This window comes from Somniosus microcephalus, chromosome 8 (genome assembly GCF_052327205.1).
Source record: "Somniosus microcephalus isolate GS21.2 chromosome 8, FLI_Smic_1.0, whole genome shotgun sequence".
Taxonomy (NCBI): Eukaryota; Metazoa; Chordata; class Chondrichthyes; order Squaliformes; family Somniosidae; genus Somniosus; species Somniosus microcephalus.
This window is the reverse complement of record NC_140994.1, coordinates 220,084,788-220,103,677: the sequence shown is the minus strand read 5'-3', so window position 1 is coordinate 220,103,677 and position 18,890 is coordinate 220,084,788. Positions and strand designations below refer to the sequence as shown.

General features: G+C 47.3%; 1 pseudogene; it reads right to left on the bottom strand.

The window, feature by feature from the left end:
- The window catches only part of LOC147114113 (uncharacterized), a 92,869-nt pseudogene extending 92,016 nt beyond the window's left edge, over positions 1–853 (bottom strand).
- Between the last annotated feature and the right edge of the window lie 18,037 nt (positions 854–18,890).

The following is an 18,890-nucleotide window of genomic DNA, read 5'->3' as shown; positions in this document are numbered from 1 at the left end:
GCATCTTATAGAATTCAGCTATCTCTAACTTTAGTTGAAGGTGAACGTCTGGGGAATACGCCTGATCTGGGGTAGCCCGAAAAGGACTAGGACTTGTAATTATCCCTTCAGTAGGGGATCATTGAACCTCTTCCTACATTGGACCCAGGTGCATGTACAGATTTAACTCGCACTTATCTCCTCAGCAATTTTCAGCCAGGCTGCCTTGGTGTGCTGAGGAGGCTTTCTCCTTCCATCCAAAGGGAACAGAACCTCCTTGCGCCCTCTTACTCCCTCCACAAGAACATGGAGGGAGTTATCATCAAAGCAGGGAGAAGCCTTTGGTCTAGGAGCAGTCATCTCGTCAAACACCAGCACTCAGGAGCATCAAAATGTAAATGAAAGGTGAAGGGTACATGGCCCCCTTAAATGCAACTGCATCAAAGATGTCATCAAAGGCGAGCTGCAGACATGCACCCACTGATTGGGCCGGGTAGCACGCACAGTGGGCTAAATAAGCCCAATCTACTAAAAATCATTATCTCATTGCAGATCCAACTGGCAGCGGGTCCGGAACTGGCCAGACAGCGAACTCAACGCCAACCCACCTCCAGACAGAAAATCCAGCCCTATGACTCTATCTACCCCAGTGTGTGCAGCAGGTCCCCTGCTGGATAGCATGTACATTCAAGCTAAAATGAACTTTGACCAGTATGATCTGTACCATATGCATGTCAGAAAAATATTTTTTGGAAAAAACTGCTTACCTTCTGCACATTCAAGTTTGTGTCTCAGAACAAAGTAACTGAGGTACAGGATACTTGTGATTTTGCTGATGAACATTTTGATTCTACCTGGGTGTAACTACTTCAAAGCAAACTATCTGATCCCCTTACTGCTGCCACTGAGCTGCATGTTCAGTTTTGATGCAAATGGCAAGATAAAGCAAGATACGAAGATAGGATGTGAAACAAACATCAGTTCCTCATATTCTTAAAAGGGCTTCAGCTTTTTGAAAAATGTTTGGCAAGCATTAACTGACTCACTTGCAAGCACAACGCCAAGAAATAAATTTCATCAAAGCGCACTGTTGCAACATTTACCACTGATATAATGACAAAATTAATGCATAGCTCACCTCACTCCCCAAACAAAATGAGGTTTGCCAACAAAATATTAAATTTGTGGCTAGGGTAATAAACATAGGTACTAGAGGGATCAGATGATTTGCTTTGAAGTAATTTGTGACGTTGTAGGCAGCACATTAAATTGGTGCCACCTGCTGTTTTACATGCTTGCTGCATGTAGCCAGCACTACCCACGCTGTTCATTGGCTGCACGCATCAGCAGGGGGCTGGATATTGTGGGTGGCTAGCACTAATTAAAGGCAGTCTGCACCTCTTGAAGGGGAGGTGCATTGTGGCTGGAAGAAGTGGTGGAAGTCCTTTGTGAACTGAATCTGTCTGAAAAATTGAAGAAGGCTGAACATGTGAGGGAACGTGCACTTGGGGCTGTCCTTGCTCTGCTTTGAGGCTGTAGTTGTAGCTGTAGCAGTTGACAGATTTCACTCACAACTTCTTTTGTGAAGTGAAGACGTTTCATGCATTGGTTCTCGCTGACATTGAGGTACGAGAATTGCTGCCTGAAGGCCCTCGCTGTATATGACTGTAAGAATCCTGAGAAATCTCCATTTCAGATTCCCACTAGCTAACATGGATGAAATGAAATAAGCATTATTAGTTGGAGGTTTAAGTTTGTATTGTGTAACTGTTAGTCAATGCACGCCGATTCTTGAATAATCATGCTTTTAAACTAGTGTACTTTGCCTTGGGTAGACCCCATTAGATTTTAAAATGGAAGAAAGAGGGGTTGGGCCTGTTTGACCATATATTGATACCCAGAATAATACCCGGACTTCAAGGGTTAAATTACGAGGAGAGATTAAACAAATTAGGGTTGTATTCCCTAGAATTTAAAAGGTTAAGGGGTGATCTGATTGAAGTTTTCAAGATATTAAGGAGAACAGATAGGATAGATAGAGAGAAAATATTTCTGGTGGCTGGGGATTCTAGGACTAGGGGGCATAGTCTATAAATTAGAACCAGGCTTTTCAGGAGTGAAATTAGGAAACACTTCTACACACAAAGGGTGGTAGAAGTTTGAAACTCTCTTCTGCAAATGGCAAATGATGCTAGATCAATTGTTAATTTTAAATCTGAGATTGATAGCTTTTTGTTAACCAAAGGTATTAAGGGATATGGGCCATAGGCGGGTATATGGAGTTAGGTCGCAGATCAGCCATGATCTCATTGAATGGTGGAACAGGCTTGAGGGGCTCAATGGCCTACTCCTGTTCCTATGTTCCTATTAAAAATGCAGACTCCAACGAGCCTTCTTAGCAAAGCGACAGTCAGTCTGTGAAAAAAGCTGAAAGAATTAATGGAATTCCAGAGACTGAGATAAGAAGCAGTGACCTTTAGATTGTTATGAATTACATGTTAGTTGTTTTTTTTGAATACTTGCTTTAATATCTTATAACCATTAATATCTTATAATCATCAGTAATAGATCTATAAATGTGTGTAAGGATTAAATGTAGAAGTTTGTAACCATCAGCTGCATGCAAGGATAACCTGAATTATGTATAACATGTAACCCTTTTTCTTATCCTTGAAAGCCTGTGAGTAAGCTGTAACCAAACAAGCTGCGGTGAGAAAGAGATTGCCATGGTCGAATAGACTGAAGTTAGCTTGGGAACCAGGGTTGGGTGCAGTTACCATTGAGCTGGAATGTTATGACATCCGCAGTGAATTATAAAAACAAAGGCCAATAGTAGGGGCCGTATCTCAACCTATGGAGACATATTCCTTTTGTATTGCCATAACTACCCCAGATATGAGTCTTGATGGTCAAAAACAGCTGATGTAAGAGTGTCATCAGACTAAACCCTGCATAAGCCAGGGTGCTACCAACGTGGCATCTTTATGATTGGATTTTGGGTTTGGGTATCAGCCAGTGGTTGGTTCAGGATGACTCCATAGGTTTCGAATGATAGTAAGGGTATAAGAAGGGGGTCTTAACAGCCACAAATTGTAGAAGATTTCAGAGGTAAAAGATTATAGGACGAATCAAGGAGACACCCAGGAGTCGGAGAGAGACAAGAGACTCAGGGTGCAGCCTGCTCCCAGTTGCGCTTCTACCGAGAGGATAACGGGATAATATACGTCTCAATTATTCTCTGTAAACTGTTGCTTGAATACTGTAATGTATTAAGTCTTGCTTGTGCTGAATAAAGTTAAATCACTGTCCTCAATATGGGTCAACCTCGAATCATTTGGAACCAGGGTCCCTCTGGGATCTGATATGGCCTCCTGCTGAGTGCCCTTCTCCCCGTCCACCTCCTCCCTCTTCTAGTAGTTTGTCCTACCCAGTGTGGCCTCTCTTCATTTTCCCAGTCATGTTCAATTCCCAGAGGAAGTCCTACCAGGCCACCCATGTCTGGAAGAAACTTCTTTCAGTACAATATTTTATAAGACAAAAAAAGTATTGCAAGACCAGCCAGATCACTCCCTGTAGCCAAACTTTAGCCAAGTATAGGAAACCTCCAAAAACACATACAATAGCACCAGCAGCCAGAAGAAATAATCCAGCAACTAACCTGCAAGTACTTCATGAATCATGATCCCATTAAATAGCGCTGCTGAGATGTCCCTCGTTCCGTTTAATGTCGAGTTCAGCTGTGCGAGGTTAAGACTGGAGTGGGGATTTGGAAAATGGCAGTGGCAGCTTCAAATCAGCAGTTTACAATCATTCGCGTCATCAAGTCACTGCTCTGCATGCTGCCGCCGGTCATTAGGTGCACGAGCAAAAACCCCTTTACCAAAATGGCATCCTGTGCACTTCCCATCGGAAGTGTGCATGCATATCTCGGACCCATTTTTTAATCTTATTTGGCTATGTAGCACCTAAAAAATGGGTGATACACTGCCCAATTTAGCCCCCATGTTTTACAATACACACCCACTTATAACTGCCCTCTCATTCTGTACAAACTCATATTACAACATTTTCTTTAAAAGAAAACTTGTGCAGAATAAACCAATCTCTAAATCCCTCTACACCTCCATCCCCCACCATGACAGCCTGAGGACACTCCACTTCTTCCTTGAACAGAGGCCCAACCAGTCCCCATCCACCACCACCCTCCTCCGCCTGGCTGAACTTGTTCTCACATTGAACAACTTCTCCTTTGATACTACTCACATCCTCCAAATTAAAGGTGTTGCTATGGGAACCCGCATGGGTCCTAGCTTTGCCTGCCTTTTTTTGTGGGATATGTGGAACATTCTTTGTTCCAGTCCTAATCTGGTCCCCTTCCTCATCTCTTTTTCTGGTACATTGATGACTGTATCGGTGTTGTTTCCTGCTCTTGCCGTGAACTAGAAAATTTCATTCACTTTGCTTCCAATTTCCACCCTTCCTTCACCTTCACATAATCCATCTCCAACTGTTGCCTTCCCTTCTTTGACTTCTCTGTCTCCATTCCTGGGGATAGGCTATCGACAAACATCCACTATAAGCCCACTGACTCCCACAGCTACCTGGACTAAACTTCCTCCCACCCCTCTACCTGTTTCTCCGTCTCCGTCACATCTGTTCTGATGATGCCCTCTTCCATACTAGTGCTTCCGATATGTCTTCCTTTTTCCTCAATCGAGGATTCCCCTCTACCGTGGTTGACATGGCCCTCGACCGTGTCCGTTCGATTTCCCGCACTTCGAACCACAAAAGGATCCCCTTGTCCTCACTTTTCACTCCACCAGCCATCACATTCAACAGATCGTCCTCTGCCATTTCTGCCACCTCCAGTGTGATTCCACCACCAAACACATCTTCCCCTTCCCTCACCTTTCAACATTCCAAAGGGACCGCTCCCTTTGCGACACCCTGGTCCACTCCTCAAACACCCCCAACACCTCCTCCCTCTCCCACGGCACCTTCCTGTGCAAGCGCAGGAGATGCAGCACCTTCCCTATTACCTCCTCCCTTCCCACTGTCCTGGGTCCCAAACACTCCTTGCAGGTGAAACAGCGATTTACTTGTACTTCTTGCAATTTAGTATACTGTATTCGCTGCTTGTGATGTGATCTCCTCTACACTGGGGAGATCAAACGTAGGTTAGGTGACCGCTTTACGGAACACCTCCGTTCAGTCCGTAAGCATGACCCCAAGCTTTCAGTCACCTGTCACTTTAATTCTCCGCTCCAATCCCACTCTGACCTCTTCGTCCTCGGCCTCTTAAACTGTTCCAACAAAGCTCAACATAAGCTTGAGGAACAGCACCTCATCCTTCGATTAGGCACTTTACAACTTTCTGGACTCAACATCGAGTTCAACAATTTCAGACCATGACCTCTGCCCCTATTTTCTTCCACATGGCATCTTTGATGATTCTGCCATTCTCATTTACACCTCTTCTAGACTCATCTTTTGTTTCTTTACTTGTCCCATCACCCTCTCTTGCTTTGTACTATCATACCTTTTGTCATGTAATCACTCCTGCCTTCCACCCTATCACAGACCTTCCATTTTGTTCTTTCCTCCCTTTCCCTGCCCTAGCTTAAAATCTGTTACATCTCTAACTTTTTCCAGTTCTGGCAAAAGGTCATCAATGTAAGATATTTCTGCATTTCCCCGAAGGCTGTTATTAATAAACGGGACCCTGCTTGGACATTTTAAATTAAAAAGGGTACCCAAGATGGCATCCGTGCCTCGTGGCAGAAAGCCTGTGGGATTCCAAAATGGATTCTGCAATGCAGACAGCTTGGGGGAAATCGAAACTAAGGCTGCAGGCTTCCTGTGAAGAGAAACTTTGTATTTTGGAACCAGACAGGACTCTGAATTATGCATTAGACCGAATTGGAGACAAAATTTAAATTCAGTTTAGGCCTATAGTTAAGGCCATCTGGCAGTCTGCATATATTATCGGAAACAGATTAACCGAGCCATCAAGGCCAGACAAGGCCCATCAAGGAACTTTCAGGACAATACAAGTCAATTATCGGGCCGGTAGATGCGATTAGCGGCCATCCAAAACCAGTTAATATGGATTGCTACCATTATTTAAAATAGCCCGCCAAGATTAAGACAAAGAACTAACCTGATTTGGCGCGCAGATAAGGGTTTTCGATGAAGGTATAATTGAAGGCCATGGGTAGCATTGAGTTTGGTTCGTGGAGAAAACGGAGAGTTGGTGAGTTGGTGTCCAAGATCGTCAGGTGCGTTCATTGGCTGGTGTGCTGGTGCTGCTCCTCAGCCCCTCGCCCTCGTGGCTGCTGCTCTTTCCCCGTCCCGCGCTTACTCCCTGGCCTTTGCCCGTGCCCTTTTCCCACTCCATCTGGAACTGCCCCGGCACCGGGTCGGGCGGACACTGACACATTCAGGCCAGGCGAGGCGGGACGTGATGAGGGGAGAAGGGAAAACCACCGAGGGGCAGACCGGCTGGAAAAGACCAAACGAGGGGAGGTTTTGAATCATCGGGCCTTCAGCCTCAGCCGACCTTCAAATGTCTGCACACCAACTCAAACTGGCCGCTGTCGATGAAGAACCATCCCTGCAAGGTAAAGTACCCAAACAGAGACTTTAACTTTGGGGTACGTGAACCCAGACAACACCCTTGCAGCGCCTGGAGACCACGTGACGATGACAAGCTCCAGAGAGCAGCAAGAGCGAACCCCGAACCCAACCGCTGTGTTGAGTCTAACAAACCTTTTGATTGGTGAGCATGAAGTTCTGACCCCTCATAGCTTAATCTAGTTAGGTATAGGGGGTGGGATAAGGATATGGGGATTGTTAAGATAGTTGTTTTCCCTCGATGTGCCATGTGTTCCCCATTCCCGGTATAAGTATAAGTATTAGTATGATTCTCTTGTAATTTTTCCCTGTAGAAATGTGCACTAGTAATTCTTTTCCATGAGATTGCATTAAGTAAGATTTTTTTCCTCTTCAATAAAATCTTGGTTCTGTTTGCATCCAACCACCTGTCTACTCGAGTCTTCTCTATACCGCCGCCTTGTGCCTAAGTCCGGTGTCTAGAACCCAGGGGCGTGGGAGCGATTCAAACCGCTAACAAAACAGTCAGAGGCATAACTGACTGGGCGCACGCACACGCCAAGCAGCAACACCAGCACCCGCCACCCCCTACAGAAATGGCGACCGCGGCAGGACACCGGCAACAAGGTTGCGATACAGTAGACAGTGGTTCAGATGAGCGAACCGTGATGGAGGAAAGGATTTCTGATTATGTGTTTAGCAAGGTGAATATCACTAAGAAGTGGATCACCACTCTGTTAAGGGCTGGGCATCCGATAGATGCAGCAGCTAAGTGGACAGAGGGAAAGGAACACAAGAAGTCCTTAGAGAAGGCAGTTTGGCTGATGTGCTTTAAAAAGCAGGTCCAGCTCTTGGACGGGCTCGTTGCAGCACAGGCAGTCGAGTTAAGGGAGTCAGCCCTGGAGATCCAGGATAAGGCTCTCGCAGGGGAAAAGTTATTGGTAGCTTTGCAGGCTTTGAACCAAGAGAGAGTACATTTAGTAGGAGAACACAAGGCCCAGTTGGAATAACTACGGTGCCAAGTCGCTGAGGCCAAGGGAAATTAGTTAAGGTTGCGGGAGAAAAACGCCCGCTTGGCAAGGCAGATCAGGGAACAGGAAGAGAGAGTGCAGGATATAAAAGCCGCTTATAAGTTAGCAAATGAACAGGGGTTTGAGGAGGCAGACCACGGCCCCTGTAAAGAGAGGATAGAAAATCTGAGCCGAGCCCTCCGGAGGGCAAAAGGCATGGTATGCCTCATAAGCCCAAAGGCAGGCCAGGCAGATTTTATGGGGAATGAGGGGAGGACAGTTCCAACATCACCGGTGGTGCCTAGGGACGACCTGGTTGAGAGGGAGGAGACCTCACGGCCACCATCCGTCGCGCCAAGTTTCAGCGAGGTTTGGCAGCAAGGGGGGGTGGAACCGGGGCTGGAACCCGAAGCAGAGCCAGAGGTGGAGGCAGAGGTAGAGCAACCCCCGCCCCAGAGGCCGGAGCCAGGACTGATGTGCCCAGCGTGGCAACAGAGGTTTGGCCCACCTGCCGATGGCGACAATGAGGGACCCCTCCAAAACCAGTCCGTATTACCCTTTAACACCCAACAGCTCAGGGTTATGGTCAACCATATCCCGAAGCTTTCTGCCAAGGGAGACCCCTCGATCCACTTCAGGGAAATACAGCAGACCACCAGCGTCAACAACTGCGACAACGCTGAGAAGGCCAAAATGCTGCCATTCTCCCTGGAGAGTAATCTCCTCCAATCTCTCTCTGACGAGTGTAAAAGGGGGCAGAGCGGATATAAGGAGCTTAGAGATGCGGTTCTAGAGGCCATGGGGATGGATGAGGGAAGTCCCTTCTCCCGTATGGAGAAGACGATCCAGCTTTCTGGGGAAACCTCGCAGGCTTTTGCAGACCGGTTGTGGCCGGTGTACCGGAAAGCTTGCCCGGGGATGCCAGGCCGGACGTTCCTGAACGGGGATTCCCTGATGCATTGGCTCCGGTGCCTGGTGGTGAACAGCTTGCCACAGGTCCGGGCCAAGGCAGAAGCCTGGTTCAACCCCAAAGATCCCCAGACCACAGGGCTCACGGTAATTAGGCAGCTGACCCTAGCCTACAAAAACGGCAGGGCAACCGATGCACACCCACCCAAGGGAAAGGTTCATGAGGTAAAACCAGGAGTGCAGAATAGAAAGGAATGGCACCAGGAAGGGAGTAACCCCCCCAACACCAAGACCAATTGTTACGGGTGTGGGAAGGATGGTCACTGGCAGAAGGAGTGCAAAAACCCTTGGAAGGATAACAAGGGAAAGCATCCCACAGCCCCAGCCCAAAAATCTGTTACAAGAAGGTGCAGATCAGCCAGCAGGAGGTGAAATTCCTTGGTCTGACCGTGCGCGCTGGAGAAAGGGCCATAGATAAGGCTGAGGAAGGAGAGTCCCGGGACCCCTATCGGGCAGGTCCGGAAGCCACAGTCCGGGACAAGGGAGGCACATGGGAGGTAGTTTTGGCCCCGGGCCTAAAGCGGGTCCGGGCCCAAGATCCCGTCTGTAAGACCGACCGGTGAGGAAAGAGAAAGGGAAGCCCCCAGAAGGTCCGTTTGGGGCAGCGGGCGAGCCTTCAGCACAGGTTTTAAAACAGGCCGCTGGTTACATCAACCACTGCAAGCTGTTTCAGCCTGGAAGGGGAAAACAGCCAGTTGGGAAAAGGTCTGAGGGTAAAGATCCTCAGCCCGCAGCAGGAGCGAGTTCACAGACTGCTCAGGCAGGCGCTGTGGCTTGTTTGAAGGGAGGGACCATCCCGCCCATCGGTTGGGACACTCCCCCACTCTTCTGGGATCCAGACGAGGGGGAGGGACCTGAGGGCAAAAACCCTGCCCCTAACCCAGGTGTAGAGAGGGAGGGACCTGAGGTGAAAAACCCCGCCCTGGACCCAGCCATGGGACCCAGGGGCGGAGACTATCAGCTCGCAGCAGCAGGCTGTGAAAAGTTACCTGCCCTCAGCCCAGGTTCGGGAGGGGTCAAGCCTGGGGGAGCAGCGATTCGGGTAAAAGGCCCAGTGCCCAAGACAGCCCCACCCGCCAAAGCCCCCAGAAGGTCCCCACGGATGCCCCAGCCGAGAAAACCATGGTCACCAGCCCTCCAGTTACCAAGGGCCGCCCCGTGAGCCAGGGAGAGGTCCAAAGACAGAGGTCCTCAGCCAGCAGCCACGGGCTGCGAGGGACCAACAGTGCAGGGCTGTGCGGTCACGCCGGGGGTAGCGGCGAGCCGCAGTCCGACCAGGGATTAGCCTGGCCGCCCAGAGACGGGCGGCAGATGTACATAGTTTTAGTTTAAGTTTAAGTTTTAAGTAAAGTTTAATTATTTAGCTTAAGTTTGGGTGTTTATAATTTAAGTTAAATAAGGTGATGGGTAGTTTTATGTAAGTAGTCTGTTAAGAGTGTATATTTGGGTCGAGGTCGCGGGACCCGACCATGCCTCACCAAGCCAGAGAATCTCTTTGGGACCTGGCTGCATGTTTTTACATCTTTTTTGCAGAAAGATTTTCGGGATGGAATGGATCGTAATCCTATTCGCCCTGATCAGGATGAGTGCAGAGAGGAGGGGTGACGTCCAGGACTCCCACATCTACGAGTGTTTGGGATACACGGCGCCCCTGGCAATCGATGGGAGCGGTGAACAGGATGCGGAGGAGACCGCCGTCTACTTCCACGAGGGAAGGTGGCCAGGATGGTTGGGGTCCAATTCGTCTCAGTACTCCAGCCAAACCGGATTCACGTACGGGTAAGCCTCCCTCCTGTGCCCCAGGGTACGAGTCATTACTATGAGGGTCAGCATCACCGTTGGAAAGCGAATATGTTTGACGTGTAAAGGACACATTCCACTAGATAGGTGGTGGTGGCTCAGGAAGTTGAGCAAGGACATGAGGAACCCCGAAGTCGAATGGGAATGGTTGGGAAACAACACCCATCGGACAATTACCGGGACTCATGGAGGACTAAGCATGTGTTGGGACAAGTGGTGGGAACCGGATCAAGGGATTTATATCTGTATGTGGGGGTCAGAGACGGTCTGCCCCGCAGGCATATCCATTATGTTCCACCGGCAGTGGCACGACATCGGGAGGGGGATAAAGTGGGATGCCAGCTGGAAGGTGTGACCGGTCCCGTATTCCCAGATCCCGGTCAACGCCACTGAGCTGGTAACCCGCCCCCGTAAGCCCCTGCCCACGGCGCAGGCGGCGAGGTTATCCAGGGAAGATTGCCCCACCACCACCAAGGGACCAGGGAATGGGTTGGTATTAGTCCCCACCGATCAGATGCTGTACCAGGGGGTACACTACGCGGTAGCCTCCGTGATTTTAAATTTCACGGAGGTACATTTACCGGCATGGTGCCCCAAAGAAACAGAGCAGCTATACCAGGCCCTATTAAAAAACATGTTCAAGAAGTTTTACGAGTTCGACTTTGCCCACGTGGACAAGACTGAACTCTACACCACACACTGAGAATTTTTGGGTAACACAGGGAGGCAAAGAAGGGGAGTATGAAATGATGTTTTTACTGCGTTTAATACTGGGTCCTCTGTCATCAACAGCTTGGATGACATAGAGCTGCAGACCCAGATAAACGGTTTAAAAACACTGTTAAAAAGGATATTACTGGATGAGAACAAGGTGGTGGGCTCGGAGTTGCATGAGGACCAGGCCATGATGGTCCATTTAAAGGAGATCATAGCCGAGTTGGAAAAGCACGCAAAGACGGTAAATGCTCTCATAAGGGAGGACAGAAATGCTTCTGACCAAGCTGTGCAGAATGAGGTGTGCGTGTTATACGGGTCGTGGTTACTGGGCGAGGATCGCAGTAATCTGGAGGATTTAAAACAAGGTTTAGTCCCCTCCTGGATTAGCAACAAACACCTCACAGCCCTCCACCCTTTTGAGAATGCATTGCGCCCGTGCCAACTCCGGATAGCCTCCGAAGCCTATCCAGTCCCCGTGGATTGTGGGCGGTCCAACCACACAATCATGGGAGTAGTAGTTAGGATGCCGGTCATGGGTAGGACAGCCCGACCCATGCCGGTATACAGGGTTGAGAACATTGGAGTCATTCAAGGGGGTGCACACATTCGTTTCACAGCGGTCCCGCCTTACATCATTAAGTGGGAGCAGGCTATGACAGGTACTGACCTCTCAGGGTGCCGGAGCCAGGGAGCACACATAATCCTGTGTCCCCAGCACGTGAACGCCTTTTCAAAACCGCAGTGTGGGTTCAGAGCTGCTGACGCGAAGCCTATAAATTGTACCATGGAGGCAATGGCACAAGGCCATGTTCCCCCGCAGGTAGCATATATAGGAGGTGGGACATATTGTGTCACCACCGGCGCATCCCACTACCAGCATGGACAGCATAGCTGGTGTCCGGTTAGTGACAGCAGTTTCTGTTTCAAACCCAAGGCAGATGTTCAAGTGGCCCAGGAGCGAATTGTCCCCATTCCTGAACCCTCCACTGTTCACCTCACTGTGCAGGAGAATTTTGCGAACTTGCAGAAGTAGGTAGCGCACTTTGGCTATGAAATTCCCCCTCTCCCTGAACATCTGACCAAAATACTCAAAGCCGTTATAGTTTTGCAGAAACATTATTATACACTCGAACAGAAAACAGTAGAGATAGGGACGAAGATATTGGATATTGTGACTCCACCCTGGTGGAACATTTTCAGTAATATAGAAGTCCCTTCGTGGATTAGACTGGCTTCCCACAATCTCGTGCTTTGCCAGTTAAGGATAGTGTTGTATTTAGTTTGTGTTCAGTGTAAGGGAAAAGGTCGGTGGTCAGAATTCCGAAACCAGAGGATTTGGAAAGAATATTATGTAAAGGTGGAGGGAGGTACGCCGGTTTAAGTTTTTTTCCCTGTATTTTGATTAAAGAATTGTTGTTTCCTTGTGTTTGTTACTTTTAATTAAAGGTTTTTCTTTTGTTGTTTTTCTTTTGCGACGGGGTTTAATAAAGATATGTGTACCAAGTGGTGCAGGGGTGTTAGACCCCCTCCATGCTTGGATGAGTGTGTAAAGTCTGTAATTTTACTCTCTGTATGCTGATGTACAATATATTTTCGCAGAATGGGAAGTGCATGTGTCGTGGGTATACTAGATAGGTAATTACAGGGGAAGGTTGACTATGGAGGGTCAGAAAAATTTGTGCTCATTTTAACTTCAAGCAAGTTTTAGTATCACGGGGGGAATGTAAGATTCGCAAAATTTCTGCAATTCCCCGAAGGCTGTTATTAATAAACGTGACCCTGCGTGGACATTTAAAATTAAAAAGGGTACCCAAGATGGCGTCCGTGCCTCGTGGCAGAAAGCCTGTGGGATTCCAAAATGGATTCTGCAATGCAGACAGCTTGGGAGAAATCGAAACTAAGGCTGCAGGCTTTCTGTGAAGAGAAACTTTGTATTTTGGAACCAGACAGGACTCTGAATTATGCATTAGACCGAATTGGAGACAAAATTTAAATTCAGTTTAGGCCTATAGTTAAGGCCATCTGGCAGTCTGCATATATTATCAGAAACAGATTAACTGAGCCATCGAGGCCGGACAAGGCCCATCAAGAAATTTTCAGGACAATACAAGTCAATTATCGGGCCGGTAGATACGATTACCGGCCATCCAAAACCAGTTAATATGGATTGCTACCATTATTTAAAATAGCCCGCCAAGATTAAGACAAAGAACTAACCTGATTTGGCGCGCAGATAAGGGTTTTCGACGAAGGTATAATTGAAGGCCCCGGGTAGCATTGAGTTTGGTTTGTGGAGAAAACGGAGAGTTGGTGAGTTGGTGTCCAAGATCGTCAGGTGCGTTCGTTGGTTGGTGTGCTGGTGCTGCTCCTCGGCCCCTCACCCTCGTGGCTGCCGCTCTTTCCCCGTCCCGCGCTTACCCCCTGGCCTTTGCCCGTGCCCTTTTCCCACTCCATCTGGAACTGCCCCGGCACCGGGTCAGGCGGACACGGACAGATTCAGGTCAGGCGAGGCGGGGCGCAATGAGGGGAGAAGGGAAACCACCGAGGGGCAGACCGGCTGGAGAAGACCAAACGAGGGGAGGTTTCGAATCATCGGGCCTTCAGCCTCGGCCGACCTTCGAATGTCTGCACACCAACTCAAACTGGCCGCTGTTGACGAAGAACCATCCCTGCAAGGTAAAGTACCCAAACAGAGACTTTATCTTTGGGGTACGCGAACCCGGACAATGCCCTTGCAGTGCCTGGAGACCACGTGACGACGACAAGCTCCAGAGAGCACCAAGAGCGAACCCCGAACCCAACTGCTGTTTTGAGTCTAACAAACCTTTTGATTGGTGAGCATGAAGTTCTGACCCCTCATAGCTTAATCTAGTTAGGTATGGGGGTGGGATAAGGATAAGGGGATTGTTAAGATAGCTGTTTTCCCTCGATGTGCCGTGTGTTCCCCATTACGGTATAAGTATTAGTATGATTCTCTTGTAATTTTTGCCTGCAGAAGTGTGCACTAGTAATTCTTTTCCATGAGATTGTATTAAGTAAGTTTTTTTTCCTCTTCAATAAAATCTTGGTTCTGTTTGCATCCAACCACCTGTCTACTCAAGTCTTCTCTGTACCGCCGCCTTGTACCTAAGTCCGGTGTCTAGAACCCAGGGGCGTGGGAGCGATTCGAACCGCTCACAAAACAGTCAGAGGCATAACTGACTGGGCGCACGCACACGCCAAGCAGCAACAGGAGCACCCGCTACCCGCTACATCGACTTGAAACGCTAACTCTGTTTCTCACTCCGCAGATGCTGCCTGACCTGCTGAGTATTTCCAGCATTTTCTGTTTTTATTTCAGATTTCCAGCATCCGCAGTATTTTGCTTTTGCAATCTCTAAATAACCCTGGTTAAATGGTGGGCAACTCATTAGCCCTTTGAAAGAACAAATGTTCTGCTCTCCTCATTTGCACCCACTCCATTCACTATAGATGAATGGATCAACAGATTGTCACAGGCAAGCACTGAGAAAGTAGCTTACTTCATGATGACTGATGTGAAGAAGAAATGCTCTACCCTGGCAGTGTCTCTCGGAGCATATACCTGGAAATGACAGCAAGTCCATTTCTATTTTCCCTCTTTCAAATTGGATTACAATCCAAATTGTCAAACTTCAAGTTTTTTCTAATAGATCTAAATTCCCCAATTCAAGCCATTTGGGCTCTGGAACTCAGTTTATTCCTTGATCCCAACTATTAATATTTGTTGATCTCATTTCTTCCATGTAAAGGTTCCAGCTAAATATGCATGGTGCTGAAAAGTCTTTTTCAACCATGATCCACTTTAAAAATGTTTCACATTTTTTGTAGCAGAGAATTGAGGTTGGGAAGACATGATTATATCCATGTGATGGTGCCACTTCTTGGTTTTTATAAACACAAAATCAGGAACCAGCTCCATAAGCAAAAGCTCAGCACCAGATGTAAGGCTCTTGCAGAAAGAAAATTACACACCTCTTCGAAAACATTTTTTCTCCATATTTCTCCCTTCCTTTTCTGCAACCAGTGGCCTACGCTGGATATGACTCTCTGGACATAAGAAGCCTACTAGGCCATCCCAAGTGACTAATCTTCATGCTTGAAACTGGACTGAACGTTGGAATGTCACCAAGACCACTAGGGGGCATCAGAGCTGAACCAATCCTGTCTTCACCCCATGTCCATATTTTCAAACTTTGCTGTAGAAAAATCACTGAATAGTGATCAAGAATATAATCCTGGCTGATTTTTTCCAGGTCTAGCTTGAAAGTTACACCAATTGTGATCAGTTAACTCAGCACAAAAATATTTGTTGTCTGAATGGCTCAGTGTCACACCGTGGGATGGATTTACCCATGCAGCCTTTATTGGTGTTAAAACAAACTTTATTAAAGGAGGTAACTTTATTACAGGTCATTGGAGTTATAAACTCTATTTACCACGCTGGTAAAATGTAAGCCACTTCAACCATTTCATCACATGTCAGGTAAAGTGTTATTGAAATGGTGCTCTCATCAGCTGATACTTTATAAGCGGTGGCTAGGAAACATCATGCAATGAGGTGTGGAAAAACTGTGTGACTGCCAGTATTTTAATGGAATGGCGACACACGAGCAACTGTTCAACTTGAATTTCCAGTACATACTTTCCATGAAAAAAATGCAAAAAGCTCATATATAGGAGATTTTGGGTATGTTCTTTTCCTTTCATAGGCATTGTTTGCATTGTTAACCTTATTAACCTGCAGAACTCTTTGCCATTTTACTTGCCTACTTCATTTGTCCTATTTTATTTATTTGCTTCTAAGTGTTACAGTCCTTACTTGTAAGTATTTTTTTCTCTTTCACCCAATTGAGGCTCCCTGCAGCTGCACTGTCTGTGGTCAAGAGGGTGGTCAAATTGCTCCCAAAATGTCATTGCTGCTCTGGAAGTTCATCTACAACTTTCTGTTAAATAGATTTTTCTCACCTTTTCATGCCCCTTCTTAGTAGGCAAAATGCTAAAATCTATTATTAGGGACGTGGTAACAGGGCACTTAGAAAATCGCAATGGGCTGGATATTCCAATCCCTACGGGTGTGTACGCGCTGTGTGCCCACCCATAGGGACCTTGGGAATGCTGGTTTTAGGCATGCACTGCGCATGCACTGGAAACCGGCATTTCCGATCTGTCAAGAAAGCTCTTGACAGATCCTCCGGCTGCACTGGAGAAGGGTCTCTGCGGGTGGATAGTTCCGCTTTTTGGAGACCCTCCGCCCGCAGATAACACTTACAATTCTTGCGCCTGGTAAAAGCAGGCGTAAGACTTGCTTTTACCAGGATAAGAGTTGAAAAAGGTAAAAAAAAAAAATTCCAATGATTTAACACTTAAAATTACTTTAAAGAAAGGTAAGTTTATTTTTAGCCCTGTTAAAAACTTTAATTACTTTTTTCAAAAATTTAAATTTTTGTTTAAAATAGTTATTTTATGTAATTTCAAGTCATTTTAAAAATGTGATTTTTTTTTAATTTATTTGAAGTTTTACTATGTTTTGGGGGTGATCTCCATTCATATATTTGACAGGTCTTCCTGTCAAATGTATGATGGGAGATTCCCTTCTCTGATTGGCTCCCCATGGCCCACGTGGTCCCAGGGACGCTGCGAACTACCTGCACCTCTGGGATACGTGGGCCCTGCACACCGGCAGTTTGGAGAGGCCCAGCAGCAGAACTGTGTGCCTCCCAGGAGCCCTCAGGTAAGGGCACAGATTTTTCCAGATCACAGCCCTCTGCCCGCGGGAGGCCTGCGATTGGAATATCTGGGCCAAGATGATTAGGCAGAATCAACATGGCTTTATGAAAGGGGAATCGTGTTTAACAAATCTGTGAGAGTTTTTTGAAGATGTAACTAGTAGGATGGATAAGGGGGATCCAGTGGATGTCATAGAGTTATACAGCACAGAAAGAGGCCCTTCGGCCCATCGCGTCCACACCAGCCATCAAGCCCTATCTAATCTAATCCCATTTTCCAGCATTTGGTCCGTAGCCTTGTATGCTATGGCATTTCAAGTGCTCATCCAAATGCTTCTTGAATGTTGTGAGGGTTCCTGCCTCTACCACCCTTTCAGGTAGTGAGTTCCAGATTCCAACCACCCTCTGGGTGAAAAAGTTTTTCCTCAAATCCCCTCTAAACCTCCTGCCCCTTACCTTGAATCTATGCCCCCTTGTTATTGACCCCTCTACTAAGGGGAAAAGTTCCTTTCTATCCACCCTATCTATGCCCCTCATAATTTTGTATACCTCAATCAGGTCCCCCCTCCGCCTTCTCTGCTCCAAGGAAAACAACCCCAGCCTGTCCAATCTTTCTTCATAGCTGAAGTGCTCCAGCCCAGGTAACATCCTGGTAAATTTCCTCTGCACCCTCTCCAAAGCAATCACATCCTTCTTATAGTGTGGCGACCAGAACTGCACACAGTACTCCAGTTGTGGCCTTACCAGCGTTTTGTACAGCTCCATCATAACCTCCCTGCTCTTATATTCTATGCCTCGGCTAATGAAGGCAAGTATCCCATATGCCTTTTTAACCACCTTATCCACCAGTTCTGCTGCCTTCAGGGATCTATATACATGCACACCAAGGTCCCTCTGATCTTCTGTCTTGCCTTGGGTCTTACCATTCATTGTGTATTCCCTTGCCTTGTTAGTCCATCCAAAATGCATCACCTCACACTTTTCAGGGTTAAATGCCATTTGCCACTGTTCCACCCATCTGACCAACCCATCTATATCGTCCTGTAGCGTGAGGCTTCCCGCCTCGCTATTTACCACCCCACCAATTTTCGTGTCATCTGCGAAATTACTGATCATACCTTTTACATTCACATCCAAATCATTAATGTAGACCACAAACAGCAAGGGACCCAGCACCGATCCCTGCAGTACCCCACTGGACACAGGCTTCCAGTCACAAAAACAACCTTCCACCATTACCCTCTGCCTTCTGCCACTAAGCCAGTTTTGGATACAATGTGCCGAGGCACCCTGGATCCCATGGGCTCTTACCTTCCTGACCAGTCTCCTATGTGTGACTTTATCAAAAGCCTTACTGAAATCCATGTAAACCACATCCACTGCACTACCCTCATCCACACGCCTAGTCACCCCCTCGAAAAATTCAATCAAATTGGTCAGACATGATCTTCCCTTGACAAAGCCATGCTGGCTATCCCTAATTAATCCCTGCCTCTCCAAGTGGAGACCAATTCTGTCCCTCAGAATTTTTTCCAATAATTTCCCTACCACTGATGTTAGGCTCACTGGCCTGTAATTCCCTGGTTTATCCCTACTACCCTTCTTGAATAATGGTACTATGTTAGCTGTTCTCCAGTCCTCTGGCACATCCCCTGTGGCCAAAGAGGTTCTGAAAATTTGTGTCAGAGCCCCTGCAATCTCCTCCTTTGCCTCACATAGTAGCGTGGGATACATCTCATCCGGGCCTGGGGATTTATCCACTTTTAAGCCTGCTAAAACCGCTAGTACCTCCTCCCTCTCGATGCTAATATGTTCAAGTATATCACAGTCCCCCTGCCCGATTTCTATGTCCACATCGTCCTTCTCCATAGTGAACACAGATGTAAAAAATTCATTTAAAACCCCGCCTACATCCTCTGGCTCTACACACAGTTTGCCACTTTGGTCCCTAATGGGCCCTACTCTTTCCCTAGTTATCCTCTTGCCCTTAATATACTTATAAAACACCTTAGGATTTTCCTTTATTTTGCTCGCCAGTGTTATTTCATGGCCCCTC